Source organism: Triplophysa dalaica, chromosome 11, assembly GCF_015846415.1.
Source record: "Triplophysa dalaica isolate WHDGS20190420 chromosome 11, ASM1584641v1, whole genome shotgun sequence".
Taxonomy (NCBI): domain Eukaryota; kingdom Metazoa; phylum Chordata; class Actinopteri; order Cypriniformes; family Nemacheilidae; genus Triplophysa; species Triplophysa dalaica.
The window spans coordinates 6,482,317-6,490,559 of record NC_079552.1 but is presented as its reverse complement, the minus strand read 5'-3'; the positions used below and the strand labels follow the sequence as shown (position 1 = coordinate 6,490,559).

Sequence of the window (8,243 nt, the reverse complement as noted above, 5' to 3'; positions counted from 1 at the left end):
TATCCAGAATGGCCCTTGATGAACATTGAGGAAGAATTAGGGTGGCAATGTGTGGCTGTGGAAACTGGCAGCAGCCTGCAGCTGTCTGAACTAATGCTGGACCGACCGTGGATCTGTCACTGCTAATTAACCACAGCTTTCCTTTCTCCCTCTCCCACCCGAACCCTAAGCCCTCCCCTCTGCTCACCTCCACATCCAGAGAGCTTCCCAATCCTTGGTGCTACGGGAGCCGTGTTAGCCTAGATATGTCAAGCATCATTAGCTTTATTAATATTAACACTCATTATTTATCTCATGGCTCGTATTTGCATGGCGGGTGTTACTGTGCTCGTTCCCTAAACTACTGATAGCTCATCAGTTAGACTTAAACCCCGTGATGCATGAGAGGCCTTGGCTGTTTTATTGTGTTTTATTTTTTTTATTCATAGGTGTTTAACCTCCATAAACCAACATATTAACAGGGGGTATTTGAAAACTCATTCTCTGTATTACCCCGAGTCTTCAAGGTGCACTGCCCACTAACCAAACCCTTGAACCAATATTTCTCAAGTATGGTAGTGACATTCCACACTTTACGCTTCTGGAAACTGCCATCGAGAGTGGGGCTGACCTTAACAAACTGTGACATGTGAACATATTTGTGGATGTTTTTGCTGTCATGCCAAACTCATATTTTGGAGATGCAAATAAAGTGCATACTAATATGCAGGATAAGTACCTGAAGTTTATAGAGAGGCTAATCATTTTTTGTGAAACACAGTGAGGGAGTTACTTGTCTGTTGGTTCCTTTGAATATTAAATGTAGACGTTTAAGGAAAATAAATAAATGCATGACTTTCTTCTTTTTTTATTTGAAATAGTATCTGAGAATATGTTTACCATTTGGAGGAATTCAACTTGGCTGTGTTTCCTGCTGATTTATAATTCCTTGCCTTGATGAAAGTGTCAAAACAGCTTGTTAAAGTGAGTTCACATTCTACCAAGTGTGTCTCCTCCACCTAGTGGTCAAAGCAAGAAGGTTAATGTGCTGGATTCACTGTACACTTGTTGAGAGATGAAAATGAAACTCTTTAATTAATAGTTCACATACCAATGAGGAATTTATTTGAATATTTTATGCACTGGTAATGAAATGTTAATTCGTCATACCGCTGTATTCATAACGGAATTGAATACGGAAAATGAAATGAACAGCATAATGAATTTTTGTTCGTTAACATTTCATACTTCATTCTGTTCTTGCCGCGCAGGCCTGTGTGTGTGTCGTGTCTGGATCTTGATGTTTATGGGTGATGTCCTTGCCATTCTGTCCTATGAAGGTGCAGAGTTAATGCGGAGCTATATTTGTGTTGACCCTCAGGGGCCATTAAATCACATAGTTTCTTCATCAGCTGGGTCTGACCTGATTTTTCAGTCTCCTTAAGCAACAGGGATTTTTTTATAATATTAGATAAATGTAGACACTTCCTTATACATTTTGAATCTCCTGCCGTACAGTCATTCTGACGAGACATGATATCAACATTATTGCTTTATTTATTCTATTCTACTCTATTCACACAATAAAGGTCTTTTCATTATTAATACATTATTTAATAAACAAGTTCATTCAAAGGGCAAGTTCATTCATCAATTCATAGCTGAATGTTGTTTTTAATAATTTAGTGCTAAATGTAGCATCTTAGTACCCAAATGAATCTGTCTGATTGCAAACAGCACATTTGAACAATGACACTTTCTTTACATATATTGGCCTCATATATAATCACCGTGGCACCTTTTAGCATCCTTATATATATTTATATCAGACCAAACATGCAATATTCCAAAACAGCTTCTAACTTTAACTACTCTCTCATACCACATCACAGAACAAAGCGAACATTAACCTCTTAAACCCACCGGTGGGACTTATATTGCATCATGAAATCTGTAAATTGTGGAGTACAAAACTAGATGGGTGGTTTCCCCAACAGGGATTCGACTAGCCCTAGACTAAGATAAGTTTAAGAGCTGTCTTAACTGAAAACAGCCTGCACTGACATATCTCAAAAATACACCAGTGCCTTTATAACGTGTCAAAATGCACTCAAGTAATGTTTTTTGTAATGTTTGTTAAAACTACTTACATTTTCTGATTAAACTATGGTCTAGTCCTGGTTTAAGATAAGCCCAGCCGTCTTTTAAAATCTTCCAGCCTCAATTTTCTTACTAGTCTTATCAATTTCACATCTAATCAATTTTCACATTCGTCTTCCCAAAACCCTCCTCCTCCCTCTTGTAAAAATCATATGAATAATATTAAATTTCATATTAATACTTATAAAACATAGATTAGCCATTTATCAAATGAAAGCTCTCACTCTCAAGGATATCACTGTTTATTTCACACAGATCTAACACTTTAGAGTAAAGTAACATAGAAAAGTTGTCAAATTATTGTCACATTATTGGTTTTCTGCATAACAAGACCATTTTAATCAATTCATTCTAATGTATGTGGGTACTCCGCTCTTTTAAATTCAGTTAAAATGCTGCACCAGAGATAAAAAGTGTATGTCTCTGTGTATGCATTTGCAATCCCAGGCCTCATAAAACTAGCAATATGTGCAATAACAATTGTATCATTATCACTATGAAACAGTTACTATTTGAATGCATGCAGGCTTCCACGAGCTTATTAAAATACAGTGAAAGTGTAAATACAAATAAAGGGGTGTAGAATAGAGGTCAGCATCCCCGTGCTGCTTTGTGCAGTCAGGTCATGACTGTTTATCCAACCTCAAATTGGACTGGTGAGCTCCAGGGGGTGGTGGCAAACAGGTAATATTCCTCCCTGCTGTCAGTGCTGGTGAAGATGAGTGCCCTCTATCTGTCACAGAAAGAAAAACAGAGCAGAGAAATGAACAATCACTCAAACAGAGCTAAAAAAAACCTGGTGGTCTAGAAAAAAGAGAAGCGAATACTTGGGAATAATAAAAACCATTTGGACTATATGGAACAAATGAAGCAGATGAGAGAGGATGTGAACAGAGGGCTTATCCTCCCTCAGTTCTTCACATGGTCAGAAGGTCAGAGAAGTCTCTCAGCTGCTGTGTCTTCCCCGGCAGCTCTAATAATGGTCTCCACAGCATGTGACTCAATTGTGATGAAGACATTTAATATTGAGAAAATGAAGCCTTGACTAATGAAGTTTCAGGCAAAATCCTGTGATTTTCTCAGTGTTTGCCTCCATCCTGTCCCCGTCTCCCATATCTTCTTGCTTTCCTGCTGTCAATCAAACAGCATCTCTGCTCCTCTTTTCCTCGCAGTGCTGTTTTATCTCCCCCGACCTGCTTCTGCAGCTATTCTTTCTCAGCTGGGTTAAATGGTTAGCTATGTCTGTGTTAATGCTGCAATACTTTCATGCCAGCGTCTGTTACTGTATAGATAAATGTGAGGATTTTGGTCGATACACAACATGAATGAAGCCAGCGAAGATAACAGAACAGTCCACATTTATTGTTAGCCTGTCTGTTTTTCAATGTAATCTCATTTAGTATTGTCAGGTATTTGTGAGTAGACTGACATCCTGGCAGTGGAAATACGATGTATTGTCTATCTTAACAAAAAACATTTATGTGTGCATTTCATATACAAATGCATGTGAATCATATAGGGTTCTGAAACTCAAGCACAGTAAAATGTATAAGCTCAGTGTTTTAACATCTAATTTAGTTTCATCCTGACATTTTGAACAGCAGATGGACACTTTATTCTGTCCCAAAGCCTCAAAGTACCCTTCTTTATTTCATCTCTGAACATATTTTATCACGTTGCACAGATTGCAAATCTTTTCTCTGTCAGCCGTTTGTTTGGCAGGTCCACTCACACGCTCCCCAAATCCTTTTAACTAAAAGCAGGAATTATTTTTCTTGACTGCCTCGCTTCATGGCCCACATCACAATCCATCCTTGCTGGGGTCCTGTGAGTAATGCTGAGCTGCTCCTTACTGCAAGTCCATCCAAGGCTGCAGCCATCTATAAACTACCGGGATTGGAAGTCTGCCCTTTTCTGAAACAACACTCCAGCGGTGACGTATGCCGTCAGGGTAGTGATGGATTGACTCCAAGAAGCTCACCTCCATGTCTGGTAGTAATGTATTACTGTTGGCAGTGTGTACACATGGCTTACAGGAGATAGATGGCTGTTTGCGGAGGCCAGTGGGACTGTAGACGTAAAGGATCTGAGGGGTGAGGTAGGCATCTTGAAGGAAATGCCAATTTTTTATAATTAAGATGTTAAGGGCATATTTGATCATAAAATACGCAGCTGTTCTTCTGAAACCTTGTGTCTTCATATTTCGTGAGTTTTTTGTTGTTACCATAAATCCTAATTATTAGTCACCCTTTATGTTTTCACTGTATCAAACATAATATCTAACTATTAAAAAGTGTCAAAACGTGCTTCTCAAAACAGGGAATCTGGACATTTGAGGTTTCGGAAGGACAAAAAGAATGTGGAGTTTTTACACGTTTAACTCTGTGTTATTTTAAAGCCAGGTTTAATGTTTTATAGCATTGTAGAGAAATACAGCGCCTAACCTGGTTTTGGGTTTGGTTTGAAGGTTTGTCTTTGGGAATTGTGACAGGAATCTGCTTGCATTGCCCTAAATCCTCAGCAACCTACGCCAAAAATAAAACTTAGTTGCTCCAGTTAATGTGTTTGCAGTCGCTATTTATCTTTTGTGCGTTTCCCCTCGGATGCTGAAAAAGTGCACAGTACATGAATATTAAATAAGGTATAAGCACTGAGGCAGTTTATGATTGTTTGTTGCCAAACAACTCTGTATCATTCCAGCATTGTGATATTTCACTGTTTAGCTTTGGCATGACAAGTTTGGCTTTGCAGGCGAAAACTTGGGGAAAAACATTTTCAATAGATGCAATATTTTTTGCTTTTTTGGCATTTTGGCACAAGCCTGGTTATGATTTTGCCCTGGTCATTCACAGACACCATAAAACATCTTTCTGTTTAAATAAAAGAACAACCACTAAACTTGAACCAGGTTATATAACTGTTATACGGTCTCTCTCTCACAGACTTAAATGAACAGTTCAACCCAAAATTAGTATTCTTTCATCATTTATTTACACTCATGCCATTTCAAACCTGCATGACTTTATTTCTTCTGCAAAACACAAAAGAAGATATTATGAAGAAAGTTGACAGCCAAACAACAGTAAACCCCATTGATATCCATTGTATGGACACAAACCACTGAGACATTTCATGAAATACCTTTCTTTTTTTTTCGATACATATCACTACAAACAAATATGGGATTTGCATGTTTACTGTAATAATTACACAAAGCAAACATCACAAAAGAAATCACATTTATATAATCTGTAGGCTGTGATAAGATGCACTTTAACAACAAAGAAAAAAGCATAATTTTTTTAAAAGCAAATCATCAGACAAAATCAGGTAATGTCTTCACACACCTCATCTTTCTCACAAACCCCTTTAGAAGCAGAATTGTTTACCAAAAGCCGGGCCTCATTTGCAAATCTTGTCATTTATCATCTCAACAAAAGTGTGTCTAAGAAATCCACATCAACTCTTTATAACAATTTCATCAGCGAAGATTGGCCTTCTGAAGTGTCTGTCATTACTGCGGGTAATGTTGAATAAGAATGTAGGCTGCAACGCTGTCTCAGCGGCTCAGTTTCCCAATCCTGTTATTCCAAAGATGTGAGTGCAATAGTTTAAAAATAAAGATCAAAACAGCCACGGATTAAGCTTTGCCTTTGAGAACTGTTCTTGATGTAGAAGCAATCCAGCTTTAGATTTCCTCCCTCTAAACTCTTGCATCCCAGCTCCCTTTATATTCATTATACGTTTCCATCAATAATATTTTCTGAGCATAACCATGAAGCTAATAGGAAAACAATTATGAAAAGAAAGTCACCAGATATAAAACAAGGTAAAATTATTGGCAGACATGATACATTTCAGAGCACAAGCTTAAAAAATTGAACAACAGTTTGTATTCCTCCAACTAGAAAGAGAAAACAATGCAGGAAAAACAGGAAATCTCACAAATGTCGAAAAAGTGATCCAGTGGATTGTTTGCGACATGTTGTGTAACAGCATTTCCGGCGACCCGAGTTCGAGTCCCGGCCTGTTGTCCTTTTCCAGCTCTCGCTATCCCTCTCCCATCCTGTAGCTTCCTGTCTCTCTCCACAGTTTTTTGTGGATATTTTTGCTGTCATGCCAAAATTTGCTAATACAAATAAAGTGCATACTTTAGTATGCAGAATAAGTACCTGAAGTAAATTAAATAGGCTAATCATTTTTTATGAAACACAGTGAGGGAGTTACTCGTCTGTTGGTTCCTTTGAATATTAAATGTAGATGTTTAAGGAAAATTAATAAATGCATGACTTTCTTCGTTTTTAATTTGAATGACTATCTGAGAATATATTTACAATTTGGAGGAATTCAACCTGGTTGAAAAAAATAGACAGAGAAGGCTGAATTAATAGGACATGTCAACAGGCCAGAAAATCATGGTCTGGTTAAAACTTAAATTATTGGCATAAAGTCAGGTACATTGGGTCCTCAACGACTTCAAAAACGATTAAATATTTGTAATTTGATTGTCTGCTATTAAACAAACATTAAAGGGATGGTTCACCCTTTATACATTTCTTTGATCTGATGAAATCAAATGAATATATTTGTATTTGAATGTCAGTAACCAACAGGTCTTATGCCCCATTTACTGCCAAATCATTTAAAAGTCAACGGGGGATGAGAAACAAATATCTTCCTTTGTGTTCAGCAGAACAAAGGAATGTATAAAGGTTTGGAACAATCTGAGGGTGAGAAAACGATGACAGAATTTTCATTTTTGGGTGAACTATCCCTTTAAATTCTTTCATGTCTTCTAACATAAAACATGTAAGAATGTTTCATCCATATTTACCGCTTTGCATAAACAAAAAAGAAAACCAAAATTGTACGATGCAGCTGTAATGGTAGATCTCTGTTCTCATCGTGAAGCACTGATCGATAAAGACTGGTCGAAGTAGTTTATTCAAGCTTGATCCTTGAAAGGAAGTGCCGAGAGGTGACCCAGAGGAGCTCGCTCTTGTTAAATCTTTCGCCTAGATTGCATGTGGACAACCAGACTGTCCTTCAGAACGGCGTTTCGTGTACCGTCTGTCCCACAGCGACCCTCACAGAACAATCGATGCAGGAACCGCTCTCAGACCTGAGCGAAGTTAATGGCCCTGTCTCGCTCAATATAACAAATGAGTACAGTTAAGACTTTCACAATATCATACAAGGTAAGCGCTTTGTTTAAGCTGTTTAAAAATAGATGCGTTTAGTTTGGAGAATGAGTTGTTTGTATCAGAACTGCTAAAGGACCAGTTCTACCGACAACATTTACTCAGTGTTTTGTCGTTCCAAATATGTTTGGCTGTCTTTCAGATAGATTCAGGAAGGTCAACTCAATGGCTCGACAATCAGGGTGCTAAAAGCTGAAGTGCAAAGGCCTGTTCGCTTTTCACTTTTTCATTTGATGGATAGTCAGCTTGTGACCAACAACAAGGCGGCTCAGACACTGGACCGGGATCAGTGCGGACACATCATCTGGGATGAGATGTGTTTGGAGACAGGTGACAGTCTTAAAGCCTGGGGTTACCGGATCGAGTGACAGAACTGTGTTACGTCCCTCAACACTGTAGGGCGTGGAGCGAATTCTCGCCTTCTAATTGGGATGAGGTGTCGGAGATGTTGTTCCTCACAATCGTCCTCTACATTTCGAATCAGAGGCTCCATCAACAGCCTGGTATCGAATGAAAGGAGAGAATATTAGCTCCATCCTTGACAAGAATGTAAGATGAGAAAAAATGATACAAGTGACATTCAACACACATATGTCATCATGAATGGAATGCCTGAAAGGTTGTAGAAAGTATGAATGATTTTTTTAAATCTATGAAATAGATAGATAGACAGACAGACGGACGGACCGACAGACAGACATAAAATACTTAGAAAAATATATCAAAGCATTTTAGAATATTTTAAAATAATATTAATAATAATGTATCATTATTTATACAAATAATTAAAAATATTAGTTTTTTCATACGATTAACTTTAATATACTATAAAGATATATACTATATATAAAATATGTAATTTTTTAAGAATATTTACATACAACAGTTCATAATGACCAAAAG

At 37.6% G+C, this 8,243-nt stretch overlaps 1 non-coding gene across 1 annotated transcript; it reads left to right on the top strand.

The window, feature by feature from the left end:
* Positions 1-7,843: 7,843 nt before the first annotated feature.
* LOC130432282 (U6atac minor spliceosomal RNA) lies at positions 7,844-7,985 on the top strand. Its single transcript, XR_008908453.1, has one exon. It is a non-coding gene; the product is annotated as a U6atac minor spliceosomal RNA (small nuclear RNA).
* Positions 7,986-8,243: the final 258 nt, after the last annotated feature.